The sequence below is a fragment of the Ursus arctos genome, chromosome Y (genome assembly GCF_023065955.2).
Source record: "Ursus arctos isolate Adak ecotype North America chromosome Y, UrsArc2.0, whole genome shotgun sequence".
NCBI classification, from domain to species: domain Eukaryota; kingdom Metazoa; phylum Chordata; class Mammalia; order Carnivora; family Ursidae; genus Ursus; species Ursus arctos.
In genome coordinates this window covers 8,190,167-8,207,196 of record NC_079874.1, presented here as the reverse complement: position 1 = coordinate 8,207,196, position 17,030 = coordinate 8,190,167, and positions in this window count along the sequence as shown.

Genomic DNA, 17,030 nt, shown 5'->3' with positions numbered 1-17,030 from the left:
ATCTGCGAGTGGTTCACAGACTGCTTTCGGTCAAGGATCTCCGAGGGCTGGAGATGAAAGAGCTACAGCAACAGAGCGAGTCTGGACAGCAACCGGGCACTGTCTCCCCTCTCCGCCGCGGGGTCCCACTGCCTCCGCCCCGGCTGCCTCAAGGACCACGGCGCCCCGTGGTGCTACATATCTCAGCAGGGACACAGGCAGCTGGCATCCTGAGAGACACCCCTCCCGCCCCACACCCCCTCCACAGCTCATCCTCGTGTGCTGATGGCTAGGCAGAACTAGCGCGTTTCCGGACAGCACACATTCCTGCCTCAGGCTGACCGGGTGGGCTCTCACCACCCCTTGCCTGCAGCATTCTACCCAGGGGAACCCGTGCTTGGTGTGAATGTGTTTTGGGTGAAGAGACCCTGCTGCTATTCCTGACTCTGACCCGAACCAGTGCTCCTAGATGCCCAGCGGAGTTTCAGTGCCTCGTGCGACACCCAGAGCACCCTGCGGCCCCCACGCCCAACCGGAACCAGGATTTCCAGGCTGTCTTGATCCCCACGGCATGAGCGTGTCCTCTGCAATGCTGCGGGGCGTGAGGGGGGTTCCCCCCCATGATGCATGTTGATAGTCAACAGCCCCCTCCCTCTCGTTCCTCATGCACTGGCCCAGATACATCGGAATCCCTCAGTGACAGCATGAAGGATACAGCCTTGGCCCAGAAGCCAGGGATGCCCCGGATAATGGCGCTTCGGTGTTCCAGGTGACGCTGCCGCCTCTGACATGACTTGAGCTTGAGCAGAGAGTAGGACCTGCTGGCTTGCTTATTCCCGGGCTCCAGCTCGGACTGCAGGGCCCCTAGAGCCTCGAGCGGGGACAGGGATGGACCCCGCCGTGCCTCTGGCTGTTCTTCCCCTTCCTGCTTCTCCTGCGCCTCTTCCTCCTTCTGGCCCTCCTCCCTGGCCTCCTCCTGCACAGCCACCTCCTCAGCCTCTTCAGCCTTCTCCCCTTCCTCAGGCTGCTCCCACTCCTCGGCCTCCTCTTCCTCAGCCACCTGCTCTTCACCATCTGCGTCCTCCTCCTTCTTAGCCTCCTCCTCCTTGGCCTCAGATGCTCCGTCCACAGAATCCTCCTCAGCCTTCTCCGCCTCCTCATGCTCTTTCTCCGTGGACTTCTCATTTCCCTCATCAGCTTCCTCCCCCACCTCCGTAACCTCTTGGAGGTATATCTCAGACTCTTCCGCAACAGCCCCCTCCTCAGTGTCCTCCTTCTCATCCTCAACAGCCTCCCCTTCCTCAGCCTCTTCAGGCCGTGCCACCACTTCAGCTTTCTCCTCTTCCTCAGACTTGACTGTGTCCTGAGACTCCACCGCAACTTTGGCTTCCTGCTCAGCCTCCTTGTCCTCCTCCTCCTCTGATTCCTCTACAGTGTGCTCCCCTCCAACCTCCTCTACACCAGGGTCCAGCGCTACCATGACATCCACCACCAGCACCAACTCGTCCCCGGGGCCGGCCTGCTCTCTGCCCTGCTGGGCCTCAGCACCCACCACAGCCTCTGCGCCCATCCCGGCGGCACCTAGGGCCTGCAGCGGCCCTGCGTCCCCCCGGGCGCCTGCCTGGGCGCGGGGCCCCGACGCCTCACGGCCCCCCTCCAGGACCAAGGTGGTGCAGGACGGCGGGGCAGCCCCGCCTTCCCCGGAGCCCGCCGCGCTCTCCATGTGGTCCTGGTCGTGAGCGAGCAGAGCCAGCAGCGGAGAGGAGCTGGAGGTGAGAGCACGTGGCTCCCGCAAAGGGTCGGGCAGGTGGAGCTCCGGCGCCCCTGGTTGTCTGCGGGAGGCAGCGTCCTCCCAGAGGCCGTGGGCCGCTGAACGCATGCGCACAAGGGATAGCGGGCATGCTGTCACGCCCCAGGAGGACGCTGTATCACGTGTGCGGCCTTGGTGGGACTGAGTCCTGGGCTGGCCTTGGACGAGGGAGAACCCCGCGTCCAATCAGGTAACGGCTGGTGGGCGTGGTCACGCAGGGCCCCGCCCCTCGCGCTGCAGGCACCACTCAGGGAGCCAGCTGCGGCGCCCCCGCCTGCAGTCCCGCCGGGACACACCTCCACCTTCACCCCTCCCGCCGCTTCCTCCCGGGGGGCCCTCCGCCTGGTATTTGAAGCCAGGCAATGCCAGGCTGTCCCTCGCCTACCCGAATAGACTCCTCTAGGACTCAGGACACGGTACACACCCCCGAGAGCCCTGGACCAGTGTGTGTGGAAAGCGTCCGCCCATGCCCCGGAGAATCTAGGGCAATTCCAGGACACAGGTGCCCCGATGCTCTCTGCCAGGCCAGCGTGGGGGGAAAAGTGTGGCCACAGTTTGTTCCAGCCCATGTCCTTTGCTACTCAGGAGAAGAGTGACAAAGAGTGCTCTGTCCATCTGCGTGCCTGTGCTTTCTTCTTGCTCTCCTCTCCGTCTTCCTCTAAGTCTTTGGGTTCAGGTGCTCTTTCTCTGGCCCCTCACTGGCCACACGGTCTCTAGGGGAGAAGGACTTCAGGACAGAAGATGCATTCACCCCTCTGAGCAGCTCTTTTCCCTGGGCATAAAAGCCCTGTCCCCCTCTGTGACTGGCACCCAGTCAGGTGACCCTGGAAAAGGTCCCAAGCGGGGTCCCACAGCAGCACACTCACCCAACAACCACGCAAGCAGACACGCAGTGTGTTTGCCCTGGAGGACAGAGCAACTGACCCTTAGAGGAGCCACGAGCATAGAGCAAAGGGGACCCTGAAGAGGATGTCTGGGTGAACCCTGTTAAGAGGGTGGCAGGTGATGCCGTCTGCTGGCCTGGAGCCACCTGTCTGTCTGCTGTTAGGGAGGTCAGGCGGCAAGGAGCTGAGGACGGCACCCAGGACACACGTAGCAGGAATGCACACGCCTTTCCCACTAGACACAGAATGTGTTGTGCTGCATTGTGCCAACACTGCGAATGCCATGGGAAGGGGTTCCCGGCTCGCCTGGCCTGCAGAAGAGAACGTACCCTTCCTAGCCTTGGCCCGTCCAGGCCACCCGGGTCAGACCGTGAGCGGAATATCAGGCCGGGCCACCACGGCCCCGCGGCGGGCTCGCAGTCGTGGTGAGAGGACACCCAGAGTGTGCTTGTAAGCCGGCACAGTAAGCTTTGGGCAGTTGCTTTGGTGCCAATGCAAGCCAGTCTCTCCAGGCATGACTGAAAAGTAGGGCCTTCTTCCACACCCACTTTGTCCTCGGTGCCGGCAAAGTGCCTCACGAGCCATGCCCCGGAGACGGCGTGGCAACGTAAGACTTACTCCCTGGCAGCTGATGCCTGCATCCAATCAACCCCACCTCATTCCACGGCAGACAGGTCTTCCACGTGGCCGAGGCAGCACGGCGCCTTGCTCTGGGGGCACAGGGCATGTGGCTACCGTCCAGCCTTTCCTCTCCCTTTTATAGCTGGGAGGTCCTTCCCGAAAGCCCAGAGGAAGCCCAGAAGGTTCCAGGGAAAACAGGCATGGTGGGCTGGCCCTTTCTGGGGACTTCTAGGGCCTAAGGCATGCTGGCCGGTCCCGTGGGACCAGTGGGGTCCATGGGTCTTCAGCTCCACCTTGCGGACATGAAGAATCCTAGGGACCAGACCATGGGAGCTGCCAGGTTGCCCTGCAGCTTAGGAGTCAAGGAGCCGGGAAGACGTGTATGAGGGAACAGCCTTTCCAGTGGCTCAAGGGAAGCTCCCTGTGCCCACGGCACTGCGGCTCTCCAGCGCACTACTCTGTTCCTGAGGAGTGTATCGGGCTTCAGATCCCCACCACTGCCGCACAGTGGTGCCACCTAGTGCTGTTCCGGACATGGGGCCATGGGCCCAGCAGGGCTTCCAGAGCCCGAAGGCCAGAACCCTCCTCTACCTACAGCTAGCTGCTCCGACAGGCAGGAAGGAACAGAGTTCCCCAAAGACGAGAGGCCAAGAGTCCAAACAGGCTGAGCTGTCAGCATAGCAGCCCAGGGGCCACTGGGTCGCTCACACAGAGACCATTGATGGGCAACAGGAAGACAGAGCTGGGGCCCACGTTGCGAGGTCCAGTTGTGGCAGAGCTAGTGGGGAACGTCACCTGGGGAAGTGCGTCCTCGGGGGCGTGCTGGTGGTGGGAGCCAGCTCAGGGGTAGTGAGAGGTGTTGATTTGGGAAGCGCCTGTCGACTCAGGAGCAGCAAGCTAGGTGCCCCTCGGTGAGGCAGAGAACACGGGCCCTGAGGGTCCACCTCCTCTCCTTTCCCTCTTCTCCACCTGGTCCACAGGAGGCAGAGATGACCGCCCCAACCGGGAGCTCATCGGACACCAGGACGGCCCTTCGGCCAGGAGGAGCGCTCCCCTCAGGACTCTTTCCTCTGCAGAAACGTACTGCCAGTGGGGACTTACTTACTCTTTGGGACCCTTGGCCGACAGCGCAAATCGGGGCACAAGTTCTTAGCCCCTCTGTAGCACATGCTGAAACCTCACGGTGTTTCCCACAGCTGGGACCAGCCGTGCCAGCAGCACAGATGGGAGGTCGCTTGACATACGCCTGCCAGCTCCCACCCCTCCCTGCTCCCCTTGGCCCCTCTGCGTGTGGCATCCGGGGGCAGACACACCCCTGAATACCCAAGGAATGCCCACGACGTCTGTGTGTCAGGAGGGATGTGGCTGCAGTCAGCCACTGGCCCCTTTCTCCTCAGTCAGCAGAGCTAGAAACCCCGCAGTCCCTCTCCATCATCGAACAGGGCCTACAACCACACTGGGACAGGTGTGTGCTCATGCAGACACTTGAACACGCAACACACACACACACACACACACACACACACACACACACACATGCACGCCTGTGGGAGGGTGGTGCAGAGGGACAGGACGTGGGTTTGGAGGGACCGTGAGGGACCCTGAGGAACCGCCTCCTTAGTCCTCCAGGGACACGTGGTTTTGCGGTGATCCTGACTAGAGGAAGCATGCACGGGACGGCATCACAGCAATGCAGGGCACGCTTCCAGGAGAAAGGGTACAGGGAGAAGCTCTCCAAGCGGGGTGAACGGGGCGGTAGCAGAGCCACCGGGCCACGAGTGCCCCGCTCGGCACGCCCCTTCCCCTGCCCTGAAGAACACGGCTCCCATGTAGAGAGGTGTGCCCTTTCCCGTCCTCCTCCCTGACCTGCCGAGCAAGAGCGGTGGTCTCTCCACAACCAAGCCCTGCCCTGCCCTGCCCCCGTGCCTTACAGCCCCCGCACACACGGAATCCCACAGGCCAGGGCTGATCTCCTACTGGCCGTGTGCTGGGTCCCCCATACACATCCACACACAGACACATAGGGCTTCTGAACTTGTTTATGACTCGCCCGCCATCCCTGGCGATCTGGGTGCTGGACACTCTCTAGAGCTGGCCCTGAAGATCTGTTCCCCCACGTCTGTCCTGTGCGGGCAGAGCACCACGTAGACTCGTCCACCCGTCTCTCACAACGCTGGACGCCTCCTCCACTGCTTCTCGTTGGTCCAACTCTGATGCTCTGCGGTGTCCACGTCCGCACAGCTGCCGTGCCCGCGACACACACACACAAACACACGACACACGGACGCACAAGGGAGGTGTTCGTGACACTGCCTCATGCCGAGGATCGCTAAGGCGGCGGTGACCGAGGGCCCTGTCCTTGTGCGATCCCGCTTCCTCCTCCTCTAGGGCTTCACCACCCTCCTCCAGATGGCCTAGTACCATTGCCAAGAATGGCCGTGTGGCTCTGGGAGGCCACGGGGTGGTCCGTAACACGGAGGGACGTCGGAGCGTCTCGGGACAAGGGAGCCCCACTCGAAAACTTTGGCAGACTGTCCCCACCTGAAAAGCCAGCAGGAGAACTGAGGACCCGGCGGACGGCCATGGGTGAGTGTTCAGAGAAATGGGGTGGAGGAGCCTTGCTTCCCCCGAACGACCTGAGACTTTCTGGCTCCCACCTGGCTCACCGGATGAACTTGCCCCAGTGGACACCCTGCCCTGGGTGTGTGCCCTGAGTTCCCTCGCCAGGGTCCCTACTCTCCCTCCAGCCGCTCCCTGGGTGATCCGGGGCCCAGGGTCCTCTGAGCCTCAGTTTCCAAACTGAGTCCCAAACCCGACTGTGCCCTGGCACCTCCCACACATATTTCAGGACGCAGTGGCCCGGCTACTCACCGACAGGTCCTCCTGTCTGCTCAGTGTCGTCGGCTGCCTCCCTGCCTCAGGTAGTACCGCAAGGGATTGCGCCACAGGTCCTCGATGATGATCTGGTAGGGGAAACCGCCCAGGTGAGCACGGGGCCCGGGACCCCTTCCCAGGCTGCCCCCATTGCCATCACCAATGCTAATGAAGGCCTCAGCGGCCCCACCTCGGCAATCTTGTTAGACCCTGGGCAGCTGGGGTCGCACAACCACTTGAAGAAGGTAAGGCTGGTGGAGTCGAGTCTTCGGCTGGGAGCTCCACGTTCTTCATCCCAGAACCACTGCACTGGAGTGGACCGAGTCGCCCTGTATCCTGCAGGAAGGGAAAATTCAGGGGAGGCTCTGCACTGCCTAGGACCCACACCCTGTCGCCCTCTCTCCCGCTCTCCTCTCAGCCTCTCTCCCTCCTGTGCCGGCTCTGGCTTCCACTTGTGTCCCTGCACACTCCCTGCTCCTCCCGAGTGCCCACCTGCCCCCGCCGGCCCGCCCCCGGCACCCTCGAAGCTCTAGCCCACTCCTACCGGCAATGCTAAGGTGATACTCCTTAAGGATCACTTTGTTCTGGAAGTAGGGGTTGTTCCCAAAGAAGAACATCAACCTGCTGTGGTCCTTGGGACGGCCCAGTTCCTCCACCTGCAACATAAAAGAAAGACGAGGGGAAGGGGACTTGTCCTCCACGGGTCCCGAGATGCTCCCTGCATCCTCCGCTGAACAATACTACCGGGCCCTCCCTTGCCCAAATTCCACTCCCAGTGGTCCTACCCCCGCCACCCACTCCCAGTGCTGACCTCCAAATCGGTCATGTAGCTGAGCACATCTTTGTCCTGGTCACCCGTCACGGCTGATATCTGGGGGTGATTCAGGATCTGCCTTGGGTCAAGGAGCCTCGCCTTCAGCGCTATGGAAGGAGAGCCAGGACCAACCCAGCCCTTCCCGGGGAGAGGAAGGGCCCCAAACAGGGCACGGGTAGAACCACCAGGCCCTGCTGCCCTCCCAAGCCACTCAGCTCCTGCTCTTTCATCACAGCTGCTCAATACCAGCAGGTGCCTTGGCTTCCAGTGCCTCCGAGAGGGTCTGCGCCCGGCAGGACAAGGTCAAGGGCCTGCCTGTTCTCCCTTCCACCGTCACCCTGGCCTGTGTGTTTGGCAGGCAGGCAGTGACTGCTTTGGGTGTCCAGATGTGGTCGGTCGCGCTCTCAGGGCCGTGTTTGCTTATGTGTTGGCCTGCAGGCCTGTGTCCTGGAGGGGCCTTCTGCGCCCACAAAGGGGCCACTCATCTCCCTTAGCCTGGCTGCACACCCACAGGGCAAAGGGAGGGCCCGTTAGGTTCAGCGAGAGAGGGAGGGAAGGGGGTTGGGTGGCAACGGGGGGGGGGAAAGCAAAGGAGAGACAGAGACAGAGATACCCACACAGGAGGAAGGGACACAGAGGGAGGGCAGAGGGGAGCGAGGGAGAGGGTGGGACGCACATAGAGGGGAGAGACACGGAGGGAGCAAACGGGGGGTGGGGGGGCGCCTGGGCATGGGGCCGCAGCCTGGCTGTGTAGGGCCTGAGGAGACAGTTTGCAGCACCGCGTACAGCGTGTCTGGGTTTCTGATGTACGGGGAAGCCTGGCGGCCTGCTGAATGACTCTGGAAGCCGCATGAGGACGCAGCAGTGGGTGGGCACTGTACTCTTTGGAAAAGAACACAGGCTCTGAAGGACAGGGAAGGGGGTGGCCTGCCTCTCAATGGGCATACCCCACGCAGCCGGCAGGACGTTTCCTTCCAGGACCTGCTCCGAGCCAAGGGTGGAACTACACTAGACATGCAGGGTGTGGACATGTGCTCCATGACCCCTGGGAGAGTGTTGGGAGTGCTCCCTGCAGTCCCAGAGCATTTGCCCGCAGCTTCTGCTCAGACGTGGTCTCCACAAGCCTCAGCCCTTGCCTTCCCCCCACCTTCCAGGCCCACGCCCCTGTGCTGCGCCTTATAGGGACGGGGGACCCACTCCCACTGGGGGTGGAGAGGGGCCGGGGACCCTTTCCCCCAGCGCTCCTGCCCCTGGCAGAGCCTCTGCTGGTCCCTTCCTCCCAGTGGACCTCCACCGCAGACAAACCCAAGCCCAGCAGGAGAAAGGATACCGCCTGGGCCCAGAAGCCGGGGATGCGCTGGATGATGGCCCTTCTTCGAGCCAGGTGAGAACTCCGCTTCTGATTCATCCTGCGCTTGAGCCGCAAGTAGGCCCTGGTAGCTTGGGCATCCACAGAGCTGAGCGCGAACTGAACCATCTCCAGCGCGGCAAGTGGGGCGCCGGCTGTCTCGGGACCCGGCCCTGACTCCCCCTGCTGCAGCTGCTGCAGCTGCTCGTCCTGCTGTGCTTGCACCGCCTCCTGGTCTTCCTCGGCCACGACCTCCACCACCGCCATGATATCCTCCACCACCAGCACCAACTCGTCCCCGGGGCCGGCCTGCTCTCTGCCCTGCTGGGCCTCCGCACCCAGCACAGCCTCTGCGCCCATCCCCCCGGCACCTAGGGCCTGCAGCGGCCCCGCCTCACCCCAGGCGCCTGCCTGGGCGCAGGGCTCCGGCGCCTCACGGCCCCCCTCCAGGAACAAGGTGCTCCAGGATGGCAGGGCAGCCCCGCCTTGCCCGGAGCCCGCCGCGCTCTCCATGTGGTGCTGGTGCTGAGGGAGCAGAGCCCGCAGCGGAGCGAAGGAGCTGGAGGAGCCAGCACCTGGCTCCCGCACGCGGCCGGCAGGTGGAGCTCTGGCGCCCCCAACTGGAGGCGGGAAGCAGAGGCCTCCAAGAGGCCGGAGGCTGGTGAAGGCATGCGCAGAAGAGCTAGGGACCAGATGGCCACGGGGCGACGGTGACGCGACGCCACGCATGCGGCCTTTGTGACACGGAGCCCTGAGTCACGCCCAGGCCGCTGGGCACGGAGCGTACTGAGGATGACAGGGCGGAGCGTGTGCCCGCCCAGACCCCCGCCCCTCGGCCCCCGAAGGCACCAGCCAGGGAGCCGGCCTGTGTGCCTCCTCCTCCGGGGTGGCCTCCGCGTCTGGAACCTGGTCTATTCCCGGCTATCACCTGCCAGGCCATGAGCCGGAGGTCCCTCCTATCACACAGCCCGTGTTGCCTTTCCCGGCCGTCCAGGGGGACCAGGCTGCTGGCACTGGGGAATTCCAATGCAACGGCTCAAGAGGGTGACCCCCTGACCCCCGGAAGCCTCACCCGGCCCTTTCTTAGTGACCCTGAAGGAAAGCCCTGGAGCCATTACCTGGTGCTCCAACCACCGCCAGATCGCTGTGCCCATGGCCTTCCCGCATTTACCCGAACGGTGGCGAAGGGTGTCAGGGGGCCGCCCACCAGGATCCAGGATGCAGGGGCTGCCTCCCTCACCCCCTCCGCGCCCGGACTCTCCTCAAAAGAGAGGAAACACACACACATAACTGGCCTCAAATTAGCAAAGAGCCAAGGTCCCTGGCCACCCCACGGTGCCTACAGAGCTACTAACACAGCCCCAGGGAGGTCCGGGATTCGGACTCGGTGGCATGCCAGTGGGCAGGCCATGTAGCCTACACAGTGACTCGGGGTAGTCTTTCGTCAAAGCCGCTGGCAGGACTTGCTCCCGCTGTACTTTCCTCTGCCACACCCTTCTCTGTCTGGCTCTCTTCCCATCTTTGCTTTCTCCTTCCTTGGGGGACTCTCGTGTCCTCCTTCCCTCCTGCTCTAACTGCCAAGGATGTCAGAGCTCCAGCAGAATGGTCCACGGAGCCTGCTTTTATCCACCTTCCTGAGGAGCTGAGGCTGCTGGGCAGCTCCACTGCCTTTGGTCCCCCCACTGGCTGCATGTTCCTGCTGTGTCTGTCACCGAGTGGACCACCTGCCTGCGAGGGGATATGGCAGCGAGCATTGGCAGCACACGTGCCCTTTCTCCGGTACTCACCAGGTCCTTCGGGACAGTCCCACGCCTCATGGCGGTCCGCACCTTGGGTGAACATTGAGGTGCCCGAGGGATACCGCCTTGAGTGCCAGGAAGGCCGCGTGGGTGATGCCAAGGCCGCGAGGGTTAGTGTTGCATTGTGGGAGGGCCTCATTTAAAAGGAATGGGTCTGGGCGCCTGGAGGATTTCAACCGGAAAGGGGCAGGAGGGTCCCCCTTGGGGTAAAGTGCAGGGCTTTTGGCGGTAGCACGTTTCAGTGTTTCAAAATCTGCTTGTTGACGCAAACGAGGAAGGGAGCAAAACCAAAGGCCATATGGCGGGAGAAGCAAAATTTTCTAACACCGTCCCTGAGACAGCCCAGACGTTGGAGTTACCACTACAGTCCTAAGTACACTAGCTCTTGTCATGTTGCTCGAGCCCCTGAAGGAAGCTCCTGAGGCAATACTGCACCAGAAGCAGCACAGCCATGGAAATGGAGAAGGCTGGGGGCTCCAGGTGATGGGAGATGGGGAAGAGAGCAAGAGGGGGAAGAGAGGGAGAGTAGGACTGAGGAGGGAGGAAAAGGGAGGGAGGGGAAGGAAGAGAGAGGAGGGAGAGAGGGGGGAGAGGGACACAGAAGGGAGAGGGGGAGGAGAGGGAGAGGGTGAAGAGAGGGAAAGGAGGGGAGAAGTAGAGGAGGAGGGAGGGGGAAGAAGAGAGAGGAGGGAGAGAGGAGGGAGAGGGACACAGAAGGGTGAGGGAGAGAGGAGGGAGAGGGAGAGGAGGGATGGAGAGGAGAAGCGAGGGAAAGGGAGAGGGAGAGAGGAGGGAGAGACTCTGCAGGGAGAGAGGAAGGGAGAGAGGGAGAGGGAGGGAGAGGCGTCAGCTCATGCTGACCACCAGCAGGCACAAATGGGAATGCCAGGAAGAGGTGGGAGAGAGGAAGAGGCAGCCAGTGCATGAGGACCTAAGGTGATAAAGCTTTGCCACTTTGCGGACAATGCTGACTCTGCACATCCAAGGAGCCCAATGCAGTCCTAGTGGAAGGAAGGATCCAAAGGGATGCCCAGGCCAATGGGCTCTTGTGTTTGGTGCAAAGGCAAGGACAGGCCTCTCGGCAGCCCACAGAGGCGGGACTGACCCATCACACCCCGGGGTTCCTCAGTGGGAGGAAGAGCCAGCTTCCCCTTAGGATGGACGGTGGCCAGAAGGCAGTGGGTGATAACCTTCAACACGTTCAGGGAAAAAGAGTGTAACGTAAAGGTTATGGTCGCCAAGGACGCCCGAGAAAATATGCACCAGGCATCAGGAGAAGGAGTGAGAGGATGAGCCTAGGGTGGTAGGGAGAGGGCCGTGGGGTGGCGGTGGGGGTGTGTGGCTCTAAGATAAGCAGAGTCCTACCCGCTGAAAGGAAGCCGGTCACTAGACCCTTAAGTCAAAGGGCTAGCCTGAGATACAAGGCATCCCCGTAAAGTACTCGCAGAGGAAACAGGAGAGCAGGATTTGCCTATGGAACCACGCTGCGTTGCCTGTGTGGCCTGAAGGACAAGTGCATCCAAGCAGGGGCACGTGTAGGATCGTCGGCTCAGCATGCACAGAGCTGGGTCTTGTAAGCTGTGGGAACGTGAAGTGGAGTCACGACACCCAGCCGGGAGCAGGCCCCTCGCCCACTACGTCAACCAAGTCCACGTATGGGCAAACCTGGGTTCCCCCAGGCTGGGGTGTTCCCTGCAACTGTGAGTGGGGAGGGCCCCCAAGAAGGGGCGTTCAGCGTAGAATCGGTAAAGCACTGTCTACCGTGGAGGAAGCCAGCCCCTTCCCAGGAGGAAGCCTATGGGTGGGAGCACCCATGTGTAGGAAGCTAACAGAGCCAGAGGCGGGCAAGCAACCCCAGGGTAGAGCAGTGGTGACGGGGTGAACGGGGTCGGGGTGTGAACACTGAGTTCTGCCAGGCGCAGGAGTTCTACCGACCCAAGGTGCCCCGGGCCGGCAGGTGGCAATATTGGCTGCGTCCCTAGCGTTGGGATCAGCCAAGCGTTTGCAGAGGAATTTCAGAACGAAGGGGCAGGAAGGACCTCTTGGAGGTCCCCGCATGTCCCTGACGGTGCCTTGGGTACCTCGCTCACGCACAAGGTCTCGGAGGCCTAGCGCAGTTCGATCCAGTGGTGCCAGAGATGTCCGCCTGTCTCCCAGACACACGAAGCGGACAGCAAAGGAGGACGTAACGCAGGAATTGAGGATGGAAAGGGGCATGGGTTACACAGAAACCAAGTACCACAGTGGCGGACGTCAGTCGGTCCTGCTCAGGAGCAGGCTACGGGGCAACACAGCAAGATGGGGAGGGCAGCAGGACGTTCTGCCTTTGAAAACCTGCCCACATCAACGCACTGTGCAAGAGACTGAGGCCACAAAGTAGTTGAAAGCGGGAAAAGGGAGAACGATGAGTGACCTTCGGCCCTAAGCGGGGCGGCTGAGGACCCTTTGGTGAGCCCCTCGCTGCCCGGCAGGAGGAGCTTGGCCCTTCCTCTGTTTCCAAGGAGGCGTCACTGCGCCACCCTACGGTCCAGGAAGTGAAGGACTTCTCAAGACTCACCAAAGATTCCTAACGCGCCCCCGTCGGAGGAGGAGAGGATTCTGACCCCAAAATGGATGAAACGGGGTCCAATTCACAGGTGGACAGACTCAGAGACAGGAACCCTTACGCCAACACATTGGCAGGCCAACGGCCCGGCAGCTGTAGCCAAGCAGAGACTCGCAAAGCCCAAAGCACTCCTAGAGGCACAGCTGTGCCTATCTGGGCTCAGCACGGATGCGAGATGGGAGACCTGACGGCACAGGCACAGCCGGGCCAAGACACGCCAAGGCATGTTCGGGAAGACAGACTAACACGGGCAAAGAGGGACGCTTTACACAGACAAGAACACGAAGATCCAGAAGGGCCAGGGACACACACGTGGTTCAGAGTCATGGAGCCAGAACGCTAGTGAACTCCTGATGTGGTCCTCTCCGATGAGACAGCAGTCTGGGATCCAGGACTGTGGGTCCCTCAGTGCCCGGGTTCTCGGTCATGCCGTGTCGTGGAAAGGAGATGTAGTCCAGAAGAGGAGTGGTGGGCAGCAGGGCAAAGTTTATTCAGCAAGTGTACAGAGCTCCCCAAAGGGTTGCTGCGTTCCTGTTCAAGTTTAGGGGGTTTGGGGCGCCTGGGTGGCTAGACGCTTAAGCGTCTGCCTTCGGCTCAGGTCCTGCAGCCAGGCTCCTGGGATCGAGCCCCGCTTCGGGCTCCCTGCTCGACAGGAAGCCTGCCTCTCCCTCTCCCTGGGCTGTTTCCCTGCTTGTGCTCTCTCTCTCTCTCTCTCTGATAAATAAATAAATAAATAAATAAATAAATAAATAAATAAATAAATAAGTTTAAATAAAATAAGTTTCAGGATCTTGGAAGCCATGGTAATGTACAAAACAAAAGTTTAGGGAGTTGGATAAGCTCTTTCCAACCTGGAGTGTGGGGCCCTGTGCAATCCCTGATAAGGTGTTGCAATCACGGCTTTGATCCTGCCCCTACCTATGGGGTTATTGTTCACGTGTGGAAGGGTCTTGTGGGCTGACACCTGGAGACTAACTGCCTCAGCTTGTGACAGGGACCAGTGATTCGTGCCTCTTGGTGGTGCTTACCTTGTGGGGTCTTCAGCGGAGAGAGGGCCTTGGGCAAACGCCTTAAGCCCATGTGGAAACAGGAATCTCAGCACCACAGTGGTCATGGGACAGACAGCACACCGCTGCGGGGACTGGGCCTTGCCAGTCCTGAGGAACCATACCACCCCTCCCGCACGCCTCCGCCTCTTTGTCGTCTGGGGGAGCCCAAACGAGGGCCCTAGGGAGTCAGGGCACTAGAGATGCCCGCAGAGCGTGGCTGTGTGAGCTTGTGTGTGCCAGGACAAGTGAGGGAGTGGAGTGTGGGGGGGGGTGGGTGACTGAGGGTGCACCTGAGTGAGTGTGTGTGTCAGCTTGTGGGTGCGGCTGTTTGAGTGTGTGTGTGAGGACGCAGTGTCTGTGCACCACTGTGTGTGAGCGTGCGTGTGTGTGTGTCCCCCTGCAATTTCTCCTTTCTCCTGGGCCCTTGTGCCGGAACGAGAGGGTCATGTTTCCTACCCTCCCAGCTCCCTCTGTCCCCTCTCCCACAGTCCCTCCATACAGCCTGGCCCTCACTCCTTAACGTGGTTGCTGGTCCTCAGAGCCTGACTGTGTCAGCAGGAGGCTGTGTGCGTTCCTAGACCTGGGGAGAGCAGTGGCTCTGGGTTCGACAGAGTCATGGACCTTGAGTCCTCCCCCCATGGAATGTGCGGTGGGTGTGTCTGAGGCCATCCACCAGGGAGCATCCCTGGAGGCCACCATCTGGCGTCCACCTAACCTGGCTACTGGACGTGTTTGTCCCTGGCTCGTTATTCCCTTTCCTTGAACTCCCTCATTTCCCCAGGGAAGAGATGAGCCCCAGTTGGCTGGCCTTTCGATCAGGTCTTCTCCCTGCCCAGCCCCACTGGGCCTGGGGGAACGGTACCTCTGCCCCCTGGGATGCAGTCCCAGACCATGCGTGTCCTAGCCCTGTGGGCAAGCCTACAGGACAGGCCGATCCACAGACTGGGGAAGCCCAGGCGCAGAAGGAAAACACCGACATGCAGCCGCTGTGTTCAGTCAGTCCCCTGGAGCCCCTTCCAGGAGGAAGAGTGTGTGTGCCAGAGCACACAGACACACACACACACACACACACACACGGAAACACACTTGACGTTGTTTATTTACATTTCGATATTTCTCCAGGGCTCCCGGGGCCTCAACAGGCCGTGTTTCACCCCGGCACCTGTCTTCAGTTATTTCCTGCAGAGAGGAAGCGGGTTGACCCTTCGGCTCCTTCTGAAGTTTCCGGACTGCTTTCCGTCAAGTGCGATGGTCCTCATCCTCACTTCAACATCATGAAGCTCCCTAGACGAGATGGCACACACACACACACGCACACGCACACGCACACGCACAAGCACGCACGCGGGGACACACGTGCACACGGACACAGGAGGACAGCAGTGGGTATCTTCACTGGGCCATACTTAAGGTTGCTTGAGGGTTTCAAGGTTCTCGTCGGGAATGGCGTTCATTCTCCCCTGGCCAAGCCCCTGCCCCCGACTGTGATCGCTTTATGTTTCCTCCAGCCACGTGTTACCGAGCCTGCTCCTTCATGACTGCCCGCGGGCCAGTGGGCTTGGCAAAGGAGATGCCTCCGGAATTTAAGGGGACAACTGTGGTGATCAACACAGAGAAGGGACGGGAAGGCGGGGTGCGGCTTTGCACCAGGACACCCAGACATTTGGGCCAAGGGTGCCTCTGGTCACCCTTGTAATGCGCTGCTCGCAGACCTGAGGCTGGGGTTCACGGGCCACAGAATGACAGTTGCCGCAAGTGCAGCCGCTGAGCCGGCTTTGCTTCTCCGGCTCTGCTCCATGACGCTGCGTGGCCTCGCCTGCCTCAAGCTTCCCCAGGCACAACCCGTTTGGCACTGCACCTCCCCACGTTCCATGTCAGGGTGACGTGCTTTGTCCCGGGGTCGCTGTCTCGGAGTGTTCCTGTGAACCTCAGTGTCTCCCTTTGTGTAGCCCAGGGCCCAGGGATCCCGACAGCACACGTCTCGGCGCCCACGCCCTGGGCTCCTCACCTGTCGTCCTCTCAGTTCCCTCTCCTGCTGCCTTCTTGCTCACATAATACTGCAGGGGATTGGGCCACAGGTCGTCCATGAGGATCTGGCAGGAGAAACGGGGGCAGGGCTCAGGTGTCCATCCCAAGCAGCTGGAGAAGCCAGCAAAGTCATTTACGCTGTTTGTCACAGGGCCCCACCTCAGCTATCCTGCTAGCCCCGGCAAAGCTGTGGTCAGAGAACCAGTTGAAGAAGTTAAGGCTGCTGTTGTGGTGCCTGCGGCTGTGGGCCTCTCGTTCGAAATCCTGGTGCCACTGGATGGGAGGGGAATGAGATGGCCCGTACCCTGCAGGAAGACGAGTGTGTGACAGGGTGCTGGGTAATGAGTCGGGGAAGGCAACCCGCCCTCCTCCACCTGCCACCGCCCATCCAGACAGCGGCCTCTTACCAGCAGCGCTGACGACATACTCCTTCACAACCACTTCATTCCGGAAGTAGGAGTTCTTGCGAAAGAAGAGCAGGATGTGGCGGCACTCACGGGGAAACCGCAGTTCCTCCACCTGCCCGGCGGGAAAGTGGGGCAGAGGCGTGAAAGCTCTGTCCAGCAGACCTTGACCCTCCTGACTTTGGGGAGGACTCACTTTGGCCACCCTCTCCTCTCCTGTCCCCCACCCCGGCCTCAGTCTCCCGGGCCAGACCTTCAAATCCGTCAGGTAGCCAAGTATGCCTTCATCTTGCTCACTGATCATGGCTGACATCTGCGAGTGGTTCACAAACTGCTTTCGGTCAAGGATCTCCGAGGGCTGGAGATGAAAGAGCTACAGCAACAGAGCGAGTCTGGACAGCAACCGGGCACTGTCTCCCCTCTCCGCCGCGGGGTCCCACTGCCTCCGCCCCGGCTGCCTCAAGGACCACGGCGCCCCGTGGTGCTACATATCTCAGCAGGGACACAGGCAGCTGGCATCCTGAGAGACACCCCTCCCGCCCCACACCCCCTCCACAGCTCATCCTCGTGTGCTGATGGCTAGGCAGAACTAGCGCGTTTCCGGACAGCACACATTCCTGCCTCAGGCTGACCGGGTGGGCTCTCACCACCCCTTGCCTGCAGCATTCTACCCAGGGGAACCCGTGCTTGGTGTGAATGTGTTTTGGGTGAAGAGACCCTGCTGCTATTCCTGACTCTGACCCGAACCAGTGCTCCTAGATGCCCAGCGGAGTTTCAGTGCCTCGTGCGACACCCAGAGCACCCTGCGGCCCCCA